The sequence below is a fragment of the Magnolia sinica genome, chromosome 6 (assembly GCF_029962835.1).
Source record: "Magnolia sinica isolate HGM2019 chromosome 6, MsV1, whole genome shotgun sequence".
Lineage (NCBI taxonomy): Eukaryota > Viridiplantae > Streptophyta > Magnoliopsida > Magnoliales > Magnoliaceae > Magnolia > Magnolia sinica.
Window position 1 is genome coordinate 89,995,526 of NC_080578.1, and position 27,662 is coordinate 90,023,187.

Below are 27,662 nucleotides of genomic sequence, written 5' to 3' on the forward strand. Positions count from 1 at the left end.
TAAGGATTTGTTTTGCAGCTCCTAAATCCTTCATGGCAAATTCTCTAGACAGTTGTCTTTTGAGATTTGAGATGTCCTTCATGCTTGAACCGGCCATAAGCATATCATCAACATACAGAAGAAGGATGATGGGATCCACTTCACATCTTCCCAATGTTCCTTCCCGGGGTTATTCATGAACCTGCTAACAACTCCCACTGCTTGAGCAATGTCTGGCCTCGTGCTCACCATAGCATACATGAGACTCTCAATAGCTGACGCGTATAGGACTTTAGCCATGTAATCCCGTTCCTCCTATGTCTTGCCCCTTACTCCTTAAATAGTTTGAAGTGGTTGGCTAATGGAGTGCTAACCGGCTTAGCACATCCTATATTGAATCGATCAAGTACCTTGGCTATATACTCTACCTGTGAAAAAACCAGTTTCTTCTTTTCCCTGTCACGCTTTATCCTCATGCTAAGGATTTGTTTTGCAGCTCCTAAATCCTTCATGGCAAATTCTCTAGACAGTTGTCTTTTGAGATCTGAGATGTCCCTCATGCTTGAACCGGCCATAAGCATATCATCAACATACAGAAGAAGGATGATGGGATCCACTTCACATCTTCCCAATGTTCCTTCCCGGGGTTATTCATAAACCTGCCGACAACTCCCACTGCTTAAGCAATGTCTGGCCTCGTGCTCACCATAGCATACATGAGACTCTCAATAGCTGACGCGTATGGGACTTTAGCCATGTAGTCCCGTTCCTCCTATGTCTTTGCCCCTTACTCCTTAAATAGCTTGAAGTGGTTGGCTAATAGAGTGTTAACCAGCTTAGCACATCCTATATTGAATCGATCAAGTATCTTGGCTATACTCTACCTGTGAAAAAACCAGTTTCTTCTTTTTCCTGTCACGCTTTATCCTCATGCTAAGGATTTGTTTTGCAGCTCCTAAATCCTTCATTGCAAATTCTCTAGACAGTTGTCTTTTGAGATCTGAGATGTCCTTCATGCTTGAACCGGCCATAAGTATATCATCAACATACAGAATAAGGATGATGTACGACATATCAAGCTTCTTCAAATAGCAACAGTGGTCTGCATGACATCTCTTGAAACCGTTTCCCAACATAAAACTGTCGAACTTCTTGTACCACTGCCTCGGGGCCTGCTTCAGGCCATATAAACTCTTCTTCAGTCTGCACACCTTGTTCTCCTTTCCTGGCGCCACGTATCCTGTCGGCTGATGTATATATATCTCTTCTTCAAGGTCCCCATGAAGAAAGGTTGTCTTAACATCTAGCTGCTCTAGATGTAAGTCCTCTGTAGCCACTATACTCAAGACCATGTGAATCGTAGACATTTTCACTACCGATGAAAATATTTCAGTGAAATCGATACCTTCCTTTTGTTGAAACCCTTTCAAAACTAGTCTAGTCTTGTACCATTTTGAACCATCATACTCCTCCTTCAGTCTGTAAACCCACTTATTATGAAGAGCTTTCTTACCCTTGGGTAGAGTGACTAGCTCCCATGTATGATTAGACTCAAGAGAGTCCATCTCATCATCCATGGTCTGCTCCCACTTAACCTGTGTATCTGACTGTAATGCCTCTTCAAAACACTCTGGTTCACCATTATCTGTTAGCAGTAGATAATGTAAGGAGGGTGAGTATCGGACCATGGGTCTTCTCTCCCGAGTATACCTGCTCACAACCGGTGTATGCGGCTCTACCTCATAATGCTCCTATGCATGATCATCCTGTGACGCTGTAACATCCGTATCCGGTAACTCTTCTAATTCTACAAATTCTTTCTCCTCGGCCTTATTTTTCTAAACACTGTCCTTATGCATCACTTTTTCATTGGAGACTACATCCTTGCTTCTGATGATTTTTCTGTTTTCTGCATCCCAAAACATGTAGCCAAAATCATGCTACCCGTAGCCTATAAACGTGCACCTCCTGGACTTCGCATCCAGCTTGTTTTTGTGCTCTGCATCAATGTAAACATATGAAGTGCAACTAAACACTCTGAGATGTGTAAGGTTCACTTCTTTCCCAGTCCACATTTCTTTTGGGAGCCCACCATCCAAAGGTGCTGAGGGACTTTTATGGATGAGATATGTGATAATGTTCACAGTATCTGCCCAAAAGGTCTTGGGCAACCCTGCATGTAACCTCATGCTCCTAGCAAGCTCAAGGATGGTCCTGTTAATGCGCTCAGCCACACCATTCTGCTGTGATGTCCCTAGAATCGTTTTCTTATGTTTGATTTCATTTGCTGCACAATACTCCTCAAATCTCTTATCATAGTACTCTTTCACGTTATCTGATCTGAGACATTTTACTGTTTTACCTGTCTTGTTTTCTACCATAACTTTTCACTTCTTAAATACATTAAATACATCAGATTTATGCTTTAAGAAATAGACCCACAGTTTTTTATTAGCATTATCAATAAAAGAAACAAAATAACATGAGCCACCAAGAGATAATACCTGTGTCGGTCCCCATACATCAGTGGATACAAGCTCCAACAGATGCGTCTTTGGAGCGCATCCTGTCCTCTTGAAACTTACCCTCTTCTACTTATCATACACACAGTCCTCGCAGAATTCCAAGTCAATAGACTTTAGCCTTGGTAGCTTCCCTTTTGACAATAGCACTTTCATCCCCTTCTCACTCATATATCCCAACCTCTGATGCCATAACTGCCCATTCACTCCAGTTGATGCGACTGTAAGTGAATTATACGATCTTGAAGTCACGTACAAACTACCTTCCTTCTTGCCTCGAGATATCACAAAGGCACCTTTTGTGATCTTCCAGGAATCATTGGTGAATGTCGTCACATAACCGGTATCGGTCAACTGCCCCACTGAGATCAAGTTCCATTTTAAACTCGGTACATGTCTGACATCCTTTAATTTCAAAGTCGTTTCGTCTTTCTGATTTACATGAACGTCTCCCTTTCCAACAATACTGTACGGCTCATCATCACCCATGTAGACTCTCTCGAAGTCACCTGATACATAATTATGCAGAACTTTCTTACATGAAGTGACATGAAACGAAGTACCCGAGTCCATAACCCAAGACTCATTCCTCGCATCAAGAGACAAGATCAACGCCTCTGTGTCACTCTCCTCAGATAGATTCATTGAATCTTTCCCACCTTAAGAGCTTCTTTCTTATTTCTTGAGCACCCTACAATCACGTTTCATGTGCCCCTTCTTGCCGCAATGCCAACACTCGTCTTTGTCTTTCGGTCCCTTGGACTTCTTCTTCAACTTAGAACGTCCGTATTTATTGTCTTCTTTGTTAAGCGATCTTCCTCTTCCTTCAATGTTTAGAGCATTCCTTGAATCCCCTGAAACTCCTGATGCCTTTCTTCTAGATTCTTCGCTGAGAATTAGACTGGCCACATCATCAAATTTCAGCTTTGTCGACCCCGAAGAATTGCTCACAGCAATCACCAAACCATCCCAACTATCTGGCAGACTGGATAAGATCAATAACGCACTGACCTCATCTTAAAAAACAATGCCAACAGATTCTAACTGGCTCGTGACTGTATTGAACTCGTTTAGATGTTCAGCCACACTCCCACCATCTGACATCTTCATATTGAATAGTTGTTTCATAAGATGAACCTTGTTGGACGCTGATGGCTTTTCATACATGGTAGATAGGGCTTCCATTAATTCTTTTGTAGTTTTCATCTTGAATATATTGAAGGCGGTGCTCTTAAAAAAAGTGAGTCGAATTGTTCCTAAAGCCTTTTGATCCAATAAAAACCATTCATCATCTGTCATACTTTCTAGTTTCTTCTCTTTTCCTCCTAGAGGAATATAGAGGTCCTTCTAATACAGATAATCCTCCATCTGCATCTTCCAGAAGGCAAAGTTTGAACCATTAAACCTCTCAATTCTAGTCTCTCCTTCTTCCGTCATCGCTCCTAATAGAACTAAACCAATAGCTTTGATACCAATTGTTACGTAACACGCCAACAACATAGTGAATCGAGATCCAATCTCCGGTATCACCTACAAACGATAAACAGGAAGAAATATAAACTAGAAGAACAATCAAAGCATTCCAAACAAACTACAAGACAAGATATACGTGGAAAAACCCCAACAAGGGTAAAAAAAAAACAGAGATGCAAACTTCTACTATGAAGAAAAATGAAGATTACAAGGCAATATACTAACCCCTCCCTTAGAAGTATAGAGAAAACTCTTTGCCTATACCTTAAAATTATTTCTCATACCCTAGAAAAGCCCTAGGGACACCTATTTATAGTTTAGGTAACTTCCCTTTTGCACCCTTGTAAAAATCGATTCAAAAATCCGCAGTCCGTATCAAATCTGGACTCAAATCTGTGTAAGCTCGACTGGTCTTACAGAGTCTTCGACCGGTCGAGCGGCACCCTCGATAAGTCGAGCACATCCCACGACTGGTCGAGCACATCGAAAATCCAAAATCCCAAGTTGCTAGAAAATGAGTTGAGCTAGTCCACGACTGGTCGAGTGGGCCACTCGACCGGTCGAGCAGGACACTCAAATGGTCGAGCGGCCCCCAGATGTGGCTCCACATCTCAACAGTGTGGTCCACTTGAGCTTTACATGTACCTCATTTTTTAGCTCATGCTCTATATATATATATATATATATATATATATATATATATATATATATATATATATAATATTGGATGGTGTGGATCTAACACATAAACCATGGGAGAGCCAGAGAAGTTTCATATGTTAAAAGCTAGGTACCTAGTGTAGTACAGAGAATCCATATTGTGGGCTCGTGTCATTGGCAATGAAGTGGACGAACAACACAAAAATTCTCATGCCTTCTTTTTTAATTTTTAAAATTTTTTTTATAGGTGGTATCCACTTGTTATGTGTTGAATAAAGGAAGATGTACAATGTGAGATTTACGTTGGCCCCATAATTCCCATGCCTTTAACACAGCTGGTACGTTTTATCCAAGCCACTACGCCAAAACTGCAAAAAAAGGATGGTCCAAAACCGTCTCAAATGACCAAAAAGGACGGTCATGGACCGTCGCAAGGGCCGTCAAATTTTGACGTGTCGTATTACTTAAAAGACGGTCGAAAAACGTCATTTTTATTGACAAAAAAAAGACGGTCATGAACTGTCCTAAAAAAGGACGGTCGTGAACCGTCCTTATAAAGGACGGTCTCGGACCGTCTCTTATTAAGCCTTTAAAGGACGACCATCGACTGTCCTTTACAAGGACGATCATGGACCGTCCTTAAAAAAGACTGTTGTAGACTGTCTCTAATAAGCCTTCAAAGGACGACCATAGACCATCCTTTTAAAGGACGATTATAGGTCGTCCTTAAAAATGACTGTCATGGACCGTCTCTTATGGGCCTTCAAAGGACGGTCATGAGCTGTCCTTAAAAAGGATTGTCATGGACCGTCCTTTATAAGAGGGTCAATATACACCTGTTACAATATATATTTCATCGGATTCTTCCTGATATACACCTGTTATATACTATATTTCATCATATTCACATTCACATCCATCTAAACAACCCAAACTACATAAATCCAACATAAACTACATTCATCCAAACATAAACTACATCCATCCAAACATAAACTACATCCATCCAAACACAAGCAATCTTATCCACATTACATTCATCCACATATAAATACATATAGGTTTAACATCATAAATAAAAAAAGAAAAAAAATCAGCAACAATTTTCTGTCTTTCACCTGAAAAAAATATTAAACCAACAAAACATTATAATTCAGAATTATGAAGAATTGCATAAAATTCTTCCAAAATAGTGGACACTTTTTAAAAATAAAACTGATCATTAACATAGGTTTAGGTTTAGGATTAGGTTTTAGGTTATAGGTTATAAGTTTAGGTTATAGGTTTTAGGTTATAGGTTATAGGTTAAGGTTTAGGTTATAGGTTTTGGTTTAGGTTTAGGTTAAGGTTTAAGCTTAGGTTATAGGTTTAAGTTAAGGTTTAGGTTTTAGTTATAGGTTATGGCTTTAGAGAATTGAGAATTGGTTAAGGTTAAGGTTTAGGTTTAGGAAATCGGGTCTGAGTTCGGGATCAGGTTTAAGTTTGGGTTATCAAGTTTAGGTTTAAGTTTAGGTTAGGGAGTTGAGATTAGGATTAGGTGTAGGTTTAGGTTCAAGGATTTGAGAATACATTTCGGTTTTAGGTTTAGGTTTAGGTTTTAGGCTTATGTTTAGGTTATAAGTGCAGGTAATAGGTTTAGGTTTATGTTAGGTTATAGGTTAAGGTTTAGGTTTAGGAAATCGGGTTCGGGTTCGAGATCTGGTTTAGGTTTGGGTTTTCAAGTTTAGGTTTAGGTTTAGGTTAGGGAGTTGAGATTAGGATTAGGTGTAGGTTTAGGTTTAGGGATTTGAGAATACATTTCAATTTTAGGTTTAGGTTTAGGTTTTAGGCTTATGTTTAAGTTACAAGTTTAGGTTATAGGTTTAGGTTTAGGTTAGGTTATAGGTTAAGGTTTAGGTTTAGGAAATCGGGTTCGGGTTCGGGATCGGGTTTAGGTTTGGGTTTTCAAGTTTAGGTTTAGGTTTAGGCTAAGGAGTTGAGATTAGGATTAGGTGTAGGTTTAGGTTTAGGGATTTGAGAATACATTTAGGTTTTAGGTTTAGGTTTATGTTATAGGTTATAGGTTTAGGTTTAGGTTAAGCTTTAGGTTTAGGTCATAACTGTTCACACCCCAAGTGCAGGGTTGTGATGTAGTAATAAACTCGGTAAGACCGAGGTCGAATCCACAGGGACTGAAACTTGTACGTTATCTGAAACTAGATAGAAATAGAACTAGACTCAGATGTGATCTAAACCAAATAGAATTTAAGAAATAATTTGTGGAATAATTATCCAAAACTTTAAGAAATTTAGAGGAAGGAAACTAGGGATTCAGAGGATCCACTTGTAGGGATCAGGGAGATCTTATGCCTGCACTAAGATTTATGGAAATCAAACTGAACCTACCTGATCTGGTTTTTAGGAGATGAAAAGTATATGAATTAGAATGGATTCCATCATCTAACCATGCCCAGGAGACAAAGCAAACAACAGGATTAAACTAATTACCAACCAATCAACCATGTATGAGGATCAGGAAGGGTACTGTCATCCTACCATGCCTATGGAGCAATGATGAACAACAGGGCTTCCTGACTTCATAAACATAAAAAGGGGAAAGAAATATTCAAAGCCATTGCAAACCCATTGTAATTTCAGTCACAGACCATTAAAGACTAAGAAAAATATTCCTTATATAATCAACTTAAAACCAAGCTCAGTTCAGAAATTTAAATTAAATGCATGAAATAGTGTCTCCCATCTCAATACAAGCTTCACCTCTTAGCCCTAGCTAAGAGGTTTAGCCAAACATGACTGGGCTAAACAAAGCAAGTGATAATAGAGAAACAAAGAAAGAAAAGAACAAGAGGAAAAAAAAACCAGCTTAAATAAACTTCACTTCCTGTCTTCTCTTAGACCCAACTCTTGCTCACGTCCACGCCGCCTCCGTTCCTTCACGTCTTGCCCCCTTCCTTCTCTGTTTCTTCTCTTTCTTATAGCCCCAGGGCCCTAGAGACATCCGTTTGATGTTGCCATTGTTGGTGGGATTTCTTACGCAGCAGCGTGCGCAAGCAAGGATTGCGGACCGAGCTTCATTGTTGGTGGGGCCCACGATCAGTGTTGCGTGAAGAATCCAGTCCGTCCACTGGATTGTGCACGGAAAACCAGTCAGACATGACCGCTTCTACTCTAGTTTGGTGCAACCAATCAGGCTTTTAACTGTACCGTTTATTCTTGCGTTTACATGAGATTTGCCTGTGTGGGCATGCATTGAAGCAAAAGGAAATCTTGGCTGGGGTCATCCCCATCCCCTGGAGCCTATGTACGGTCTAGATGGACCATACAATCAACGGTGGTGGCCCATGGAAGGCCGGACGCGCGAACGCACGTCCCTGCGTAAACAGGGACTGCGTAGTTCTTATGCTGTGATGATGGCAGGCCTCCATTCGCTGTCGATTTAGTAAATCCACGCCGTCCAATGTATTCTGCTCGAAAAACCAGCCGAAAATCACTGTTTTTGGATCCAAATCGGTGTGGTCCATGGAAGAAATCAGCTGCAATAGTTGTAGGGCAGTCCATTTGTGACCATTGAAACCAACACGTGTACGTGCATGAGTGCATAAAGTCAACATGGGTTTGGCTAAATCGAGCCCCTCTGCATGATGGACGGCTCGGATTGAGCATTTGGACCATGATGATGGCCCACTGAGATCATCCGCAGTCTCTGTTTCATGAAAGAAACAGAGTTCGAGTTCTGTACATCCCTGTGTTGCCATGCACTCTTAGTGCAAAAAGTGTACTATGTACACTGTATGATTATTATGAGAAATCCACACCAATCATCTTGTTCCTCATTTCATTTGAGCCGTGGGGGCCGAAGTTAAAGCGTATCTGGATAGCGGGTGGGCCCGAAATCAGGATTTTATGGACTGATCTGTTAGTTCAGCCACTTGCACGAGGATCCAATGGCTGAAATTTGACGTGTACGGTTAGTTTTTGGTCCTCGAGCCATGTATAAAGTTTCAAGCCAAACAGATGATGGAAACCCAGTGATCTTGCATTCTGGCTGACTTTCAAGCCGCTTGAGCTTCAGTTTCTCAATTTTCGCGGATCCCTGGCGTGTAATTCCGTCAATCTTGGTCCCCTGGAGTCCGTCCCTTGCCTTGGTACATTCTGACCGTTAAATCCGTACTTTTAGCATCCCGATCCAGTCTCAGCTCGCAATTTCACCTTGTAACACAAACATGATTAAAATGGGTTATTCAATGGTACCATGTTCATAAATCCAGGCAATAACTGGGTCTGATATGTAATATTTAACCCTCAACAATAAGCTATAGGTTTAGGGAATTGAGAATATGTTAATATTTAGGTTTAGGAAATTGGGTACGGGTTCGGGATCGGGTTTAGGTTTGGGTTTTCAAGTTTAGGTTTAGGTTTAGGTTAAGGAGTTGAGATTAGGATTAGGTGTAGGTTTAGGTTTAGGGATTTGAGAATACATTTAGGTTTTAGGTTTAGGTTTAAGTTTAGGTTATGGGTTATTAGTTTAGATTAACGTTTAAGTTTAGGTTTAGGTTTAGGTTTAGGTTATAAGCTATAGGTTTAGGAAATTGAGAATAGGTTAAGGTTTAGGTTTAGGAAATCGGGTTCGGGTTCGCGATCGGGTTTAGGTTTGGATTTTCAAGTTCAGGTTTAGGTTTAGGTTAGGGAGTTGAGATTAGGATTAGATGTAGGTTTAGGTTTAGGGATTTGAGAATATATTAGGTTTTAGGTTTAGGTTTAGGTTTTATGTTATAGGTTTAGGTTTAGGTTTAGGTATAGGTATAGGTATAGGTTATAAGCTATAGGTTTAGGGAATTAAGAATAGGTTAAGGTTTAAGTTTAGGAAATCGGGTTTGGGTTCGAGTTCGGGTTTAGGTTTGAGTTTTCAAGTTTAGGTTTAGGTTAAGGAGATGAGATTAGGATTAGGTGTAGGTTTAGGTTTAGGGATTTGAGAATATATTTAGGTTTTAGGTTTAGGTTAAGGTTATAATAGGTTTAGGTGTTTAGGTTTAGGTTTAGGTTAGGTTATAGGTTTAGGCTATAGGTTTAGGTTTAGGCTATAGGTTTAGGGAATTGAGAATAGGTTAAGGTTTAGGATTAGGAAATTGGGTTCGTGTTCGGGTTCGGGATCGGATTTTGGTTTGTGTTTTCAAGTATAAGTTTAGGTTTAGGTTAGGGAGTTGAGATTAGGATTAGGTGTTGGTTTAGGTTTAGAGATTTGAGAATACATTTAGGTTTACATTTAAGAAATCGGGTTCGGGATCGGGTTTAGGTTTGGGTTTTCAAGTTTAGGTTAGGAAGTTGAGATTAGGATTATGTGTAGGTTTAGGTTTAGGGATTTGAGAATACATTTAAGTTTTAGGTTTATGTTTAAGTTATATATTATAGGTTTAGGTTTAGGTTTAGGTTAAGGTATAGGTTTAGGTTTCGGTTTAAGTTATAAACAATAGGTTTAGGGAATTGAGAATAGGTTAAGGTTTAGGTTTAGGAAATTAGGTTCGGGTTCGGGATTGGGTTTAGGTTTAGGTTAGGGAGTTGAGATTAGGATTAGGTGTAGGTTTAGGTTTAGGGATTTGAGAATACATTTAGGTTTTAGGTTTAGGTTACAGGTTTAGGTTTAGGTTTAGGTTTAGGTTAAGGTTTAGGTTAAGGTTATAAGTTATAGGTTTAGAGAATTGAGAATAGGTTAAGGTTTAGGTTTAGGAAATCGGGTTGGGGTTCGGGATCGGGTTTAGGTTTTGGTTTTCAAGTTTAGGTTTAGGTTTAGGTTAGGGAGTTAAGATTAGGATTAGGTGTAGGTTTAGGTTTAGGGATTTCAGAATACATTTAAGTTATAGGTTTATGTTTAGGTTATAGGTTACAGGTTTAGGTTTAGGTTAAGGTTTAGGTTTAGGCTTAGGTTTAGGTTATAAGATATAGGTTAGGGAATTGAGAAAAGGTTAAGGTTTAAGTTTAGGAAATCGGGTTCGGGTTCGGGATCGGGTTTAGGTTTGGGTTTTCAAGTTTAAGTTTAGGTTTACGTTAGGGAGTTGAGATTAGGATTAGGTGTAGGTTTAGGTTTAAAGATTTGAGAATACACTTAGGTTTTAGGTTTAGGTTTAAAGATTTGAGAATACATTTAGGTTTTAGGTTTAGGTTTAGGTTATAGGTTACAGGTTTAGGTTTAGGTTTAGGTTAAAGTTATAGGTTATAGGTTTAGGTTTAGGTTTAGGTTTAGGTTATAAGATATAGGTTTAGGGAATTGAGAATAGGTTAATGTTTAGGTTTAGAAAATCGGGTTCGGGTTCGGGATCGAGTTTAGGTTTGGGTTTTCAAGTTTAGGTTTAGGTTTAGGTTAGGGAGTTGAGATTAGGATTAGGTGTAGGTTTAGGTTTAAGGATTTGAGAATACACTTAGGTTTTAGGTTTAGGTTTAGGTTATAGATTTAGGTATAGGTTAGGTTATAGGTTAAGGTTTAGGTTTAGGAAATCGGGTTCGGGTTCAGATCGGGTTTAGGTTTGGGTTATCAAGTTTAGGTTTAGGTTTAGGTTAGGGAGTTGAGATTAGGATTAGGTGTAGGTTTAGGTTTAGGGATTTGAGAATACATTTAGGTTTTAGGTTTATGTTTAGGTTATAGGTTATAGGTTTAGGTTTAGGTTTAGGTTTAGGTTATAAGCTATAGGTTTAGGAAATTGAGAACAGGTTAAGGTAAGGTTAAGGTTTAGGTTTAGGGATTTGAGAATACATTTAGGTTTATAGGTTTAGGTCAAGGTTATAAGTTATAGGTTTAGGTCAAGGTTATAAGTTATAGGTTTAGGTTATGGTTTAAGTTTAGGTATAGGTTATAAGATATAGGTTTAGGGAATTGAGAATAGGTTAATGTTTAGTTTTAGGAAATCGGGTTCGGGTTCGAGATCGAGTTTAGGTTTGGGTTTTCAAATTTAGGTTTAAGTTTAGGTTAAGGAGTTGAGATTAGGATTAGGTGTAGGTTTAGGTTTAAGGATTTGAGAATACATTTAGGTTATAGGTTTAGGTTTAGGTTATAGATTACAGGTTTAAGTTTAGGTTTAGGTTAAGGTTATAGGTTATAGGTTTAGGTTTAGGTTTAGATTATGGTTTAGGTTTAGGTTATAAGATATAGGTTTAGGGAATTGAGAATAGGTTAATGTTTAGGTTTAGGAAATCGGGATCAGGTTCGGGATCGGATTTAGGTTTAGGTTAAGGAGTTGAGATTAGGATTAGGTGTAGGTTTATGTTTAAGGATTTGAGAATACACTTAGGTTATAGGTTTAGGTTTAAGTTATAGATTTAGGTTTAGGTTAGGTTATAGGTTAAGGTTTAGGGAATTGAGAATAGGTTGAGGTTTAGGTTTAGGAAATCGGGTTCGGGTTCAGGATCAGGTTTAGGTTTGGATTTTTAAGTTTAGGTTTAGGTTTAGGTTAGGGAGTTGAGATTAGGATTAGGTGTAGGTTTAGGTTTAGGGATTTGAGAATACATTTAGGTTTTAGGTTTATGTTTAGGTTATAGGTTATAGGTTTAGGTTAAGGTATAGGTTTAGGTTTCGGTTTAGGTTATAAGCTATAGGTTTAGCGATTGAGAATAAGTTACGGTTTAGGTATAGGAAATCGGGTTTGGGATTTAAGAATAGGTTTAGGTTATAGATTTTGGTTAAAGTTATATGTTAAGGTTAAGGTTATAGGTTTAGGTTTAGGTTAAGGTTATATGTTTAGGTTTAGGTTAGGTTATAGGTTTTTGGTTAAGGTTTAAGTTATAGTTATACGTTTTGGGATTTGAGAATAGGTTTAGGTTATAAGTATAAGTTTAGGTTAGGTTATAGGTTAAGGTTTAGGTTTAGGAAATCGGGTTCGGGTTCAGGATCGGGTTTAGGTTTGGGTTTTCAAGTTTAGGTTTAAGTTTAGGTTAAGGAGTTGAGATTAGGATTAGGTGTAGGTTTAGGTTTAGGGATTTGAGAAAACATTTAGGTTTTAGGTTTAGGTTTAGGTTATAGGTTGTAGGTTTAGGTTTAGGTTTAGGTTTGTTTTGGGTTTTGATTTAGGTTATAGGTTATAGGTTTAGGTTAAGGTTTAAGGAAAGGTAATAGGTTTTGGTTTAGGTTATAGGTTATAGGTTTAGGTTTTAGGTTTAGGTTTAGGTTTTGATTTATGTTATAGGTTATAGGTTTAGGTTAAGGTTTAGGTTTAGGTTATAGGTTTTGGGATTTGAGAATGGGTTCGGGTTTAGGTTATAGGTTTTGGTTATAGGTTATAGGTTTAGGTTAAGGTTTATATTTAGGTTATAGGTTTTGGGATTTGAGAATGGGTTCGGGTTTAGGTTATAGGTTTTGGTTTTGGTTTAGGTTATAGGTTTTGGGATTTGAGAATGGGTTCGGGTTTAGGTTATAAGTTTTGGTTTTGGTTTAGGTTTAGGTTATAGGTTTTTGGATTTGAGAATGGGTTATGGTTTAGGTTTAGGAAATTGGGTTCAGGGTTTAGGTTTAGGTCTAGGTTTAGGTTTAGGGAATTGAGTTTAGATTATAGGTTTAGGGAAAGGTTAGGTTTAGGTTATAGGTTTTGGGATTTGAGAATAGTTTTAGGTTATAAGTATAGGTTTAGGTTAGGTTATAAGTTAAGGTTTAGGGACTTGAGTTTAGGTTATAGGATTAGGTTTAGGTTTAGGTTTAGGGATTTGACTCTAGGTTATAGGTTTATGTTTAGGTTTTAGGTATAGGTTTAGGTTTAGGTTTGGGTTTTGGGATTTGGTTTTGATTATATGTTTTGATTTAGGCTACAGATTATAGGTTTAGGTTATAGGTTTTGGTTTTAGGTCTAGGTTTGGTTTAGGTTATAGGTTTTGATTTAGGTTATAGGTTAACGGTTTAGGTTATAGGTTTTTGGATTTGAGAATGGGTTCGGGTTTAGGCTATAGGTTTTGGCTTTGGTTTAGGTTATAGGTTTTGGTTTTGGTTATAGGTTATAGGTTTAGGTTTAGGTTTAGGTTTAGATTATGGGTTATAAGATTTGAGAATGTGTTTGGGTTTAGGATATAGGTTTTGGTTTTGGTTTTGGTTTTAGTTATATTTTTTGATTTAGGTTTAGGTTCTAGGTTTAGGTTTTAGGTTAAGGTTATAGGTTTAGGTTAAGGTTTAGGTTTAGGTTTAGGTTTAGGTTTAGGTTAAGGTTATAGGTATAGGTTAAGGTTTAGGTTTAGGTTTAGGTTTAGGTTTAGGTTATAAGATATAGGTTTAGGGAATTGAGAATAGGTTAAGGTTAAAGTTTAGGTTCGGGTTCGGGATTGGGTTTATGTTTGGGTTTTCAAGTTTAGGTATAGGTTTAGGTTAGGGAGTTAAGATTAGGATTAAGTGTAGGTTTAGGTTTAGGGATTTGAGAATACATTTAGGTTTTAGGTTTAGGTTTAGGTTTTAGGTTAAGGTTTAGGTTTAGGTTAAGGTTGAGGTTGAGGTTTAGGTTATAGGTTAAGGTTTTAGGTCATAGGTTTTGGTTTAGGTTAAGGGTATGGTCCCTGCAAATACAAATATAAACACGGTCATCCGACGCAAATGGCCAGGCCCTTCCAATGCTGTCCATAAAAAATGGACAGCTTCATCATGGTCATAATAGCGGTTCCCTCTTTCCAAGGAACCCCACTCTTCCGAATAGCTCCGACGCACATCCGGGTCTGCTTCATTAATTTCGATCAAATACATAAACACGGCATGTCCAAATGGCCAGGCCCCTCTAATGCTGTCCATAGGAAATGGACAGCTTCATCATGGTCATAACAGCGGTTCTCACCTTCCAGGGACCACCACTCAACATCCGGATAGCTCCGACGCACATCGGGTCTGCTCCATCAATTTCGATCTAATACATTTAAAAACAATATAATTATATCTAAAAGCATTTGGATACCTGGGGAAGGCCTCCCATATTCGTATTGTTGGTTACTCATCCCTTTATTTATAAGCCACAATCGACCAATACTTTCTATTGCTACCTGTACTCTGAAACCAACACAAATATAACTGGAAAACAATATAAGGAATAAAAAAATGAATTTACCTGTAAACATCATTAAATGTTTCCCTATAAGGAGGTGATATAATATCTTTGATAGCCACAACCTGTATAACAAAGAAAAATGCAACCCAACATAAATATAACTGGAAACAATATAAGGAATAAGAAAAAATGAATTTACCTGTACACATCATTAAATGTTTCCCTATAAGGAGGGGATATTATATCTTTGATAGCCACAACCTATATGACAGAGAAAAATACAACCGATACAGTTTGTTACAATTCAAAGGAGAAAAAAGTTGTAACTGCATGGCTTACATACCATAAGTTTGTTATAAATTTAACTTACAACATAAACACAGTACACATCAATGCATACCATAAGTTTGTTACAACTTTAACTTACAACATAAACACAATACACATCAATGCATAACTGACACATTAATCATGTCTACCAAGTTAGGCAATTTGTGCAACTGCATGGCCTACAAAGTTTGCCGGTAAATCTTGAGACATTAATAAGGAGAATGATTGTCTCATTAAGATTGATCATCCATTTCAATGCATCAACACATCTAATCTGATGCATATACCCATATTGATACATGGAGAGGTGTGCTCACTAAGTGACACTCTTACCTAATGGACCATTCCTACCTAACAATTCCAAGCCCCTTACTCACTATACGTACTTTCTATTTACTCATCTGTATTAACAAAGCTACCTATTTCTATTCAAGTATTGCCTTGTCTTTCTTACCTTGTTTGTGTACTTTGGTGTCTTTTAGTGCCAGTACTGCAAGTAGAAGACTATCTAGTACCTTAGGGATAAACGCATGCATCAATGTGGGGCCCATATGTGTAGTGGATTTCAAAACAACACTTAACGCGCTAAGTGCACCGCCTCCTTTTGCATGGCCATCCATTTTAGTAACAATCACAGCACCAACCGCGGCACTTTGTTTAAAAGCTTGAGCTTGGTCAAATGCTGCTTGGCCAATACTGGTATCCATAACGAATATAACAAGATCTAGTTTCTACAACATCAAGGAACTTAAATTAGATATAGATAGTATGTTGGCAACCAACATAAATGAATACAAGTGATAAACCTTTAGGATAAGAAAATGAATACCGTTGCTTCAGACACTTTGTGCATTTCTTCAAACAGAGCCGCTTCCTGTTTGTGGTGTCCACTTGTGTCTACAATTATCAGATCACAATTTTCCTTCTTAAACCGTTCTACACCTTCTGCTGCAATTTTTACAGGGTCTGACTCCATGTAGCTCTGGATACAGCACAAATGATTTTTTATGTGAAAATGTTGGGGAAAGCACAGAATGAAACAAGCAGTGTTATGTAGACATAAACATATTTTATCTGACCAAAAGACAAGCAGCACTGGCAGCATTAACAAATTTGGAACTAATGTACAAATTTGGAACTCGTTCAGATATTCATCACCTCCAGACTAGATCCCTATACACCCCTACTATTCTCTTTTTCCCCCCACAAAATCCACAATATCAAACAAAGCAATCATTCACAATGATGCACTGGAATGACCATTTTCTGTAGAGAAGCAAAATGCACCACTTGTGGAGAAACACAAGGGGAAGTGGTAAAGAAGAACTTGACACAGTGTCTATAAATAACTGTTGGGATCAAATGACTTTTCTGTAAATGGTTGGCATGTCTCAAAGGCAACCTCAATTTTTTAATCGATGAGAGACAAACAAAGAACATAATAAATAAATAAATAACAGTTAATCTCCCATCATCAACACCCAAGGAATAATCATTGTTAGTCTTAAAAGAAAGCAGTCAAGGTGGCATTTGATGCCCCACTTATATCAGAACTCAAACACATGCAACATACAGTCATGAGCAGTTGATGAAGAATGCTCACAACCAACACAATATGGATTACATGAGTTTCAGTCTAGTCACAATGGAAAAGATAAACTACAGTATTGCTGTCAAAAAATTAAAACATTTAATAGATCACACTCTAATGCAAGCACTTGACAATAGGCACAAGCGGATTGCATTTCCTTTCTTGGAGCCATCATGCAAGAAGAGAGTCCAGGACTCCAAGTTGTGAAAGATGAGTCTTGAGGAAGTTAAAAGCAAGTGTGAGGAAAGGTACCTGAGTTTGATAAGTGATATGGAAGCATCGGCTGCTTGGAAAACTAATGTGGATGATGTCTATTGACAAAGAAATGCAGGTGATGTGGAAAAGGATGAAAATGAAGCGAGGAAGTTGAAACAGGCATGAAATGGTACAAGAAACAGGAAGAAGACACACTAAGGAAGCTTGAGAAAGCAGTATTTTTATTTTTAATTTTTGTGTGTGTTTTTTTTTTTTTTTTTTTTGGGGGGGGGGACACCCTCTGCCTACTCAATCTTTGATTTCGAATTTCATATTATTCGTCTATAAGGGTGCATTTGGTTGCACCAAATATCATGAAATTCCATGATTAACCAACCTAATTTGGTGCAAAATATAATGATGTTTCATGATTAATCAATCTAATATGGTGCAAAGTATCATGATATTTCATAATATTGGTGCAACCAAATGCACAGTAAGACTTAAGTTTCCAGACCTTTTGTTTGGAGCTTGTTCAAATGGCATGTCAGCTTAGGCATCTTTCTTTAGCGAACAAAGACTCATGCGGTCCATCAATTGTTGTACTGATCATGCTAAAGCAGAGCTTTTTCCTATTATATAAATTGAACTAACCATAATGGGAAGTAATTGTATAAAGTAGGAGATCCAGGGCATGCATTGGCAACTCGGACAAGTTGGATGGGACTCATCCAAGTCAACAAGGAATGGTTGGGCCTGGTCTAGTTCGACACCACGAGTCACCCCCGACTTGAGTGAGTTACTAATCAACTTGAGACAGGATGAGACAGCACAAGTCACCGATTCTTAAATCCATGGTTTAGAGCATACGTTATTGTTGGGTCTGAAATTCGACCCAACAATAGATGGATGAGAAGGATGAAACATGCATACTGAGTTACTCAGTACGCTCTTATTGTACTGAGTAAACTCAGTAGGGCCCACCTTAATCCCAAAATCCCTAAATCCCCATATCCCAAAATTCCTAAATCCCCAATCCCCAAATCCCTAAATCCCCAAATCCCTAAATCACCAAATCGTTTCAATCAGTATTGAGATTGAGAGAGAGAGAGAGATACCTCATGTGGATGTATGAGAGAGAGAGCATCGAGAGAGACAGAAACAGAGAGAGGGCGCGGTGGAGAGCGGACCGAGAGAGAGAGAGAGAGAGAGAGAGAGAGAGAGAGGATGCGCGTGAGTGAGAGAGGGCGGCGAGGGAGAGAGAGAGAGAGAGAGAGAGAGAGAGAGAGAGAGAGCCCTCGCCGAGGGAGGGCAGGGGTGAGAGAGAGAGAGAGAGAGAGAGAGAGAGAGAGAGAAGACGGAATGTGCTTGGGAGCACGCGGCTCTTTGAGCGCGCGCCCAAATTTGGGCGAGATTGGACGGTGCTCTGTGGGCCCCACCATGATGTATGATTTTCATCCATGCCGTCCATCCATTTTTACAAATCATATTAGAGCTTTATGCCGAAAATTAAAGGGAAATAAATCTCAGGTGGTCCACACCACATGAGAACAATAGTGATTGGATATCCACCATTAAAATCCTCCTAAGGCCCACTGTACTGTTTATTTGACATCAAATCTGTTGATTTGGTCATCCAGGACCAGATGAAGGGAAAAAACAAAAATAAGCTTGATCCAAAACTTTTATGCCTATTGATCATATTTTTAATGGTCGACGCTCATTCAACACGTTTCCTGTAATGTGGTCCACTTGAGATTTGCATATATCTCTTTTTGAGTCTCATTTTGTAAAATTATCTGTAAAAATATATGGACAGCATGGATGAAACACATACATCGTGGTGGGAGCCATAGAGCACTGAACACTAGTCATTGGTTAGTGTCAGGGGAGTAGTCAATCCGTTCTCAAGCGTACAGAGTAAATCCTATGGGGGCCACCATAATTTATTCATTTTATCCACTCCATCCATCCATTTTAACATATAATTTTATTACATAAGTTCAAAAATGAAGACTATAAAAATCTGAAGTGGACCACATCATAGGAAATAGTATAAACTGAACGTCTACCATTAAAATAATTTGTAAGGCCACTGAAGTTTTGGATCAAGTTGATACTTTAGTTTTCCCTTCATCCATGTATTTGTGATCTATTGAACAGGTTGGATGACAAATAAAAATCATTGTAGGCCATAGGAAGATTTCAACGATGGAAATCATTATTCCTAATGTGTTCATGTGGTATGGTCCATTATGTCCACGTCGTCCATCTGTGAGAGAGAGAGAGAGAGAGAGATAGAGAGAGAGAGAGCGCGAGAGAGTGAGAGAGGGCGCGAGAGTAAGAGTGAGAGAGGACAGAGAGCGAGTCTCTCTTACGAGCGGTCATGGGTCACATGGTGTGTGCTCTGTGGGCCCCACCATGATGTATGTGCATGTTTCATCCTTGTCATCCATCTATTTTTCATTTTATTTTATGGTATGAGACAAAAAATGAGGTATATCCCAATCTCAACTGGACCACATTATAAGAAACAATGTTGAATGAGCATCGACCATTAAAAACCTTTTGGGGGCCATATAAAGTTATGGATCAATCTGATATTTTTTTTCCCTTCATCTGGGCCTGTATGACCTAATCAACAGATAGGATGTCAAATAAAAGGTACAATGGGCCTTAGGAGGGTTTTAATGGTGGATATCCAATCACTATTGTTTTCATGTGGTGTGGTCCACCTGAGATTTATATCCCTTTCATTTTTAGTATTTGGCCCTAATATGATTTGTAAAAATGGATGGACAGCATGGATGAAACACATACATCATGGTGGGACCCATAGAGCACCGACCAACATCCAAAAACGGTTACTCGCCTCGATCATATTTCATATGAGAAAGATATTGGGCAAACAAGATTGATCAACAATTTGAGTGAATTTTGATTTAAACATCTGAAGTTATTTACTTTTCATGTTTGGACTGATCAGATTGTCCAAAAACAGTTAAAGGTTGTTCATAATATCAAAAATATATAAATGAATAGAAAACACAAACATCAGCTTGATCCAAAACTTCTATAGCCGCTAAGAAATTTTAAATGGTAGAGGTTCAATCACACTATTTCCTGTGGTGTGGTCCACTTGAGCTTTGGATATGCTTCTTGTTTGTTCTTTAGACCTCAAATTATCTGTTAACATGGATGAATGGAGTGGATAAAATAAATAAATAACGGTGAACCCCACAGAATTTACTCTGATAAAGGTAACGAGTAATTCACTTAAATGTAGTGGAGAAAGGTTTCCTTAAAACATTCATAATCATATATTGGGCCTGCCTAAATGTGATTCACATATCCAACCCACTCATTATGTGTGTCCCACTTGGATGAGGGGTCAGACCAAGTTTCAACCGCATCCAAAACTCATGTGGGCCCCACCAAGTGCTTTTATATTTTTTAGGATGTCTTCACATAGTTTTAAATGGTATGGCCCACTCGAGTTTCGTTTACTGATGATTTTTGAGATATCTCATAACTATAAATGGGACACATCAAATCCACGATGTTGATGTTCGACACACATCATGATGAGGCCCACAAAACTTACTAACATCAATTCTTAGGTTCTCACAAGGTCAGTTATAAGTTGGGTCACAATTTTAACCAGAATATTTGGCCCATTTTACATGTCTAGTTCATTCACTCTATTTTACTAATTAATTCTCAATTTGACTAGTTACTCGCCTCAATCAAGCTACATATATATGAGAAAGATATTGGTCATACAAGATTGACCAACAATTTCAATGAAATTTGATTTAAACATCTGAAGTTATTTACTCTTCAAATTGAACTGATTAGATTGTCCAAAAATGATTAAAAGTTTAATTAGTGGATGTGCCTAATAATTTAGTAATTTTATTTTTCACAAATAAATTTAACATTTTTTTTTCAAAACGTATATATTTTTTTACTCTTTTAACTAAATATCATTTTTATTATAAATAAATTTAACATTTTTTTTTACAAAATTTAGTTTTCTTTTTAAAAATTTTTTTTTTTTTTTTTACAATTTGTCAATTTTTTCACAATTTTGTTTAATTTTTTAAAATTTATTTTTCAAAATATCATTTTTTAAATCTCACTTTTGTTATATAACTTTTAAATTTTTCTTGTCAAAATACAAAATTTGATTGGTGGACTTGGTATGATTGGATGGATGTCGGTCGTCTTTTTTTTTTTTTTTTTTTTGAGATTCCATTTGGCTTAAACTATATTCCAATTCCTTTTTAATTAACAAGCAGCTTAAACTATATCTAAGCTGTGCAAGTTTACATCTCATTGCTTTGGAGACGAGTTAATAGCCGAAAAATGATAACATGAGAATGACCTATACTAATGTATGCATTTGGTACCAATTCTTAATGTTAGCAACACCTAGCATACCTGTACCTCTCCAAAGGTCACACTGATTGGATGATCTTAACTGTCTGAAATTGCCGTTAGATTAATTTGGACCATTTTCTTTTTGCCTATCCTGAGGAACATTGACTTGTACCATTCTTTTTAAACATCTATATGCTTCAATCTCCTTTGGTCTGCACTTGTGTTGAAGGGCACATCTATTATGTTGGGTAGAACACTTATTTTAATATCTCAATGATTGGATAATCTCAACCATCTATATTACCGTTGAATTTAGACCATTTTCTTTTTTACCAAGGTATTGAGGAACTTTGATTTACACTCCTCTTTCTTAAACGTGTATATTTTTTTTTAACCTCGAGTTAACACTCTTCTTCTTCTTCTTTTTCTTTTTTCTTTTCACGTTTACATGTTTTTAATCCCACCTTGTGTATTGTAGGCCACATCCATTCAATTTGGTATAGATCCTTTTTTTTATTCAATTTTTCTTGTCAAAATACAAAATCTAGTTTTCTTTTTTAAAATATATATTTTTTTACATTTTTTCAATTTTTTCACAATTTTGTTTAATTTCTTTTTTTTTTTTCAAAATATCATTTTTAATCTTACTTTTGTTATATAACTTTTTAATTTTTGTTGTCAAAATACAAAATCTAGTTTTCTTTTTAAAAAAAAAAAATATTTTTTTTTTTACAATTTGTCAATTTTTTCACAATTTCATTTAATTTTTTAAATTTTCTTTTTCAAAATATCATTTTTTTATCAAAATCTTGTTATATAACTTTTTAATTTTTCTTTTCAAAATACAAAATCTAGTTTTCTATTTTAATATATATATATATATATATATATATATATATATATATATATATATATATATATATATATATATATATATATATATATATATATATATAATATTTACAATTTGTCAATTTTTTCACAATTTTGTTTAATTTTTAAAATTTTCTTTTTCAAAATATCATTTTTCAATATCAATTTTGTTATATAACTTTTTAATTTTTCTTGTCAAAATACAAAATCTAGTTTTCTTTTTTAAAATATATTTTGTTTTACAATTTGTCAATTTTTTCACAATTCTGTTTAATTTTTTAAATTTTCTTTTTCAAAATATCATTTTTTAAATATCATTTTTGTTATATAACTTTTTAATTTTTCTTTTCAAAATACAAAATCTAGTTTTCTTTTTAAAAATATATTTTTTTTTTACAATTTGTCAATTTGTTCACAATTTTGTTTAATTTTTAAAAATTTCTTTTTCAAAATATCATTTTTTAAATATCACTTTTGTTATACAACTTTTTAATTTTTCTTTTCAAAATACAAAATCTAGTTTTCTTTTTTAAAATATATATAATTTTTACATTTTGACAATTTTTTTTACAATTTTGTTTAATTTTTAAAATTTTCTTTTTCAAAATATCATTTTCTTATCGAAATTTTTTTTTTCAAAATTATCAACTTTATTAAAAGTTCTTAATTTTTATTTCAAAATCTAAATTTTTTTCTTAAACATTGTTAGTTATTTTTCTAAGCTTTTTAACTTCTTCTTTTTTTTTCGAAATTCATAATTTTTTTTTTTGTTTTTAATGTTTGACTTAAGCATTAGTCTAATGCAGACGGTCTTTGACAATCTCAAATAACCACAATAAGACGGCTAAGGACCGTCTCTAATAGAGACGGTCATTGACAGTCTCAAATAGGGACTGTTAAGGACCGTCCCTAATGCAGGTTATTTTTTACTGTGTTACAAAACTAGTAAAAGACGGCCGTTAACCGTCTATAATTGAGACGGTCCATGACAGTCTTAGATTACCAATACAAGACGGTCAATGACCGTCTCTAATAGAGATGGTCCTTAACAGTCTCAAATAGAGACAGCTAAGAACCGTCCCTAATACAGACTATTTTTGACAGTCCCAAATTACAGGAAAAGACGGCCAACGACCATCTCTAATTGAGACGGTCCTTGACAGTCTCAAATTACTAGTAAGAGACGGCCAATGACCGTCTCTAATAGGGACGATCTTTGACTGTCTCAAATTCCGGCATATAAGACGGTCAGGGACCGTCTCTTATTCCAGACGGTCAATGGTCGTCTTTTATCTGCAGTTAACGACAGTTTTCGACCGTCTTAAATAATTTGTGGACGTTCAAATTTTCAAGACAATAATAAGGACGGTCAAGGGCCGTCTAAAAGTTTAGAGACGGTTTACGGCCGTCTCTAAAGCGTCTTTAAACCAAGCAATTTTAGAGACGGTCCAGAACCGTCTCTAAATCCGTCATTTTTTTTCCATTTTTCACGTAGTGAGCTGCCCACGGATTTGGTGGCTGGATTTTGTGGAGCCGAGCGTGATCTATATGTTTTATCCATGTCATCCATCATTTTTGCCCACTCATTTGCCAAAAATTGAAGATATCTCCAAAGTTCACGTCGACCACAACATAGGAGACCACGAGTTAACGAAGTCCACAGTTGATATCTTCTTAAGCATTAGTCAATTTATTATTTTTTTAAGTCATATATTCCTAAGGTCACATAGACAGAGGGAATGCATAAATTTCAGCTTCATACAAAACCTTTGCTGGTTAAGAAGTTAATATATGTAAGTGTTCAATCCCTACCATTTCCTGTGGTGTGGTCCACTTGAGCTTTATATACGCTTCAATTTTGAGATTATTGCCTAAAATAAGCTGGCAAAATGATAGATAGTGAGGATAAAACAAATACATCATGGTGACCCAATATAATGTTGCCTCCAAGGACTTCCATGGTGGGAGGATCACCAGGCAATCACATCTGATTTGGACGGTCCAGATTTCTGTACTACAGTGCCATAAATAGGGTAAAAGAGCCACTACTACGCTTTAGAAGGAAACGGATTGCGTCCTACCCCGCCCGGAGGGTAATCTGTCTAGGCAGGGCTCTGTGGGGCCCACTGTGAAGTAAGTGTTTTATCCACACCGTTCATCACTTTTCTCAGATCTTTTTAAGGCATCATTATAAAAATGAAGCAGGTCCACAGTTCCAGTGGACCACACCAAAAGAAGCTGCAGTGATAATGACACTTACAGTTGAAACCTTTCCAAGGGCCACCGTGATGTTTTTTTACCATCCAACCTCTTCATAAGTTCATGTAGACGTGGATGAAGTGATAAAACAAATATCAACTTCATCAGATAGACGTGGATGAAGTGATAAAACAAATATTAGCTTGATCCGAAACTTCTCCAGCTCCCAAAAAGCTTTTAACGATGGACGTTCAATCCCTACATTGGGTCTGGGGTAGGTACAAAATGCATAACAGGTTTCAAAACATATCACATAACATCTAAATAGTAGGGCCACAAACATATCTCACAACATCTAAATGGTAGGGCCCACATAATGGACAGATTGGATCTTGCACCAACTATCCATATCAGCAGTACAGAGACTAATCAAGTCGTATAATTCTAGACTTGCAGCCATTTTGGAACCGATGATTAGGGAGGACAGAAGAAGAGTGGGGATTGGATTGAAGCTGGGCTTCCACTCCTCTCTATCCAATGGAGAGGAAAGGGGGGGGGAGGGAGAGAGAGATTTAGGTCTTTTTTAACTCTTCCATCAATGCTATTGTTGAGTCCATGTCTAACCAAATGCTTTCGTTTCGATGCTATGTGCAAAATGGGCAGGATTCCATCCTTATTTCTGTCATATATGCCAAGTGTTCCAGGATGCTTAGAAGGGAGCTTTGGGAGGATATGGCCGTGAAGAACAAATCAGTATTGGGCACTTAGCTACTCTATGGCGACTTCAATGTGGTGGCAAATAGTTCAGAAAGGCTCGGTGGTAGAAAGCATTTCAACACAAGCAATGAAGAATTTGCGGGAGCCATTAACGATGCAGGGCTAATAGACGCAGGCTTCTCAGGGAACAGGTTCACTTGAGTCTCCTTTGCTCACCTTTCTGTGCAGGACTAGGGTCCATTTCGAGTTTGCAAGCATTGAGTGGAGGGTGGTCCAGATTTTGACCTCAACAATCCAAAAAATGAAGCAGTTCCAAATTCCAGATATACACAGGAGACAGTGGCGATTGACCATTAACAACTTCTTTTGAGCCACAAAAGCTTTAGATCAAGATGATATTTGTGTGGTCTCTTCGTCTAGGTGTTTGTGACCTTATTAATAGGTTGGATGGAAAATAAACATTCTAGTGGAATCCATGAAGTTTTTAATAAGGAGGATTCAATGATGACTTTTCCTGTGGCTTGGTCCAACTAAGATTTGAGTCAGCTTCATTTAAGGATCTCGCCCTAAAATAAGCTTTCAAAATGGTTGAATGGTGTGGATTTAAGGCACATACATCACTTTGAGCCCCACAGTCAGGGTCGCACCCACATCGATGGACTGGAGGTCAAACCTAATGGGCTCCTCGATTAAAGTGGGTGCTACAACATAACGTTAAGTGGAATTTCTCTGGCCTTACAAAGATTAGTATGTTAGATCCACACTGTCCATCAAAATTTCAAGATTATTTTTTAGAGATTGAACAATTTAGTTGAAACCTTCTCGGTCAGATCTGGGGTTGGTTGCCTCTCATCTGGCTTGGTCACTCCAAAGATAGTGAAATGGGTAAAGCCCAATCGAGGTTGGGCAAAGGTGAACGTTGACGGGTCGGCGAGGGGTAATCTGGAGGCAGGGTGTCTGGAGAGGTGACAAGGGGGAAATCCTTTTCTCTTTCTTGGAAGGTTAGGGGATTGACTCCAACATTAGCGCGAAGCTTCAGACAGTGCATGACGGTCTCGCTATTTACATCAAGTTGGGTATAACCAAAGTGGTGGTGAAATCCGACTCCCAACTAGTGATTGCGTTTCTGAACGGGAGTGCCCTCCCGAGTTGGAAATGGAGCTATTCGTTAGCTAGAATAGAGAGGTTTAAGCTCAGAGGGCAGGTAGATTTTGTCCATATCTTTAGGAAAGGAATGGGCTTGCAGATGGCATGGCCCGCTTGGGAAGCGAGTCTCAATCGACCTGTTAGGAATTTACGTTTGGATACACCGAAAATATAAAAAGTAAATCAAAAATAAAATATTTCACTAGGCTGAATCACGTATAAAATACGCTATCCTTAAAGCATGATTTGCCCCCTTATCAATTGCTGATGGGTTATAGGTGAATTGCTTATAGGATAAGATAAGCCTTATATGGATCCAGTGTGCAACAATCACGATAGGTCTACTGTGGAACAGTTTTAACGTAGCAGATCTCTTTTGGTAGACTTAGACGGTAGAGATTTGAGAAGTATTCTAAAAGGGAGATTTGGATTGTATCTGATTTGATGGAAGAGATGGTGTGTTGAGATGATAAAATCGGATTGGAATGGTCCAGTTTATATAGGCATCAGGTAGTGGACCGTTGCTAGACTACTATCAATGGTTCAGAACATTTGGATTACGTTTTTGACCGTTGATCATTAACTCCAGCCGTTTCTGGTCGTTGGATCAAAGGATCTGACCGTTAGATCATCATGGTCCATCCATTTTCGAACTGTTTGGCTTTCAAGGCAGAGAACCATTTTCAAAAACTGCTGAATGTTTTGAATTTACGATCTGACCGTTCTCAGTCTTCTATGAAACTTAGACCATTTCAAACCCCACTGCACATAGGTACAGACGAGACTATCGCACCGAGGTCGCACCGTCTCGCGACGGCTCACGTAAGATCGCGAGGGAGCAACCACTCTGCGACATGATGCACACGTGCGAAGTGCACCATCTAGCACCACTACAGCCACATTGCCACACTACCTCACTGCCTCACTGCCCATGCCCTCGCCCTCATCCGTGCCGTGCCCGTGTCCGAGCCCAAGCCTGGGCGCGAGCGCACGCGTATCACCTCCTCCAAAAACTCCAAGTAAGAATACTCTTCACAACATCTCATATAAATCACATAATCCTTCTTTGCATTTCCGATGCGGGACAAAGCACGCACACCGCACTTTTTAATTCAAAAAATTTCAAAAAGCATTTTGGCGGGAAATTCCTGAAAATGTAAAAATTCAAAATTTTTTTTATTATTTTTAAAAACCACTGATTTTCAATAATCCCCCACTGTTTTTTTAAAACAATGAAAACTTTGCTAGAATAATAACAGTTATTATGCATAAAGAAAGATATCTTGCGATTTGAATCTTTCCTTAGTGTAAGTATTTTAAAGTTATCTCGAAATTTCTGATTGCTGCAGCATTGAACCAGTTATTTCTATATGATATAACTGAAAATACCACACACATAATCGCTCCTGCATTATGTGTTCCTTCATAATCTCGCTTATCACTTTTAATGGTCATGTGCTTATCCTATTTCATGAACGATTCCGAGATAACTGTAACTCTCATGAGAAGCGACACTACTTCTACATTCACATAGGTGAAATCCTTCCAGTGTTTCCATTCAAAACACTTGTCCTATTTGACTGGACTTCATTAAGA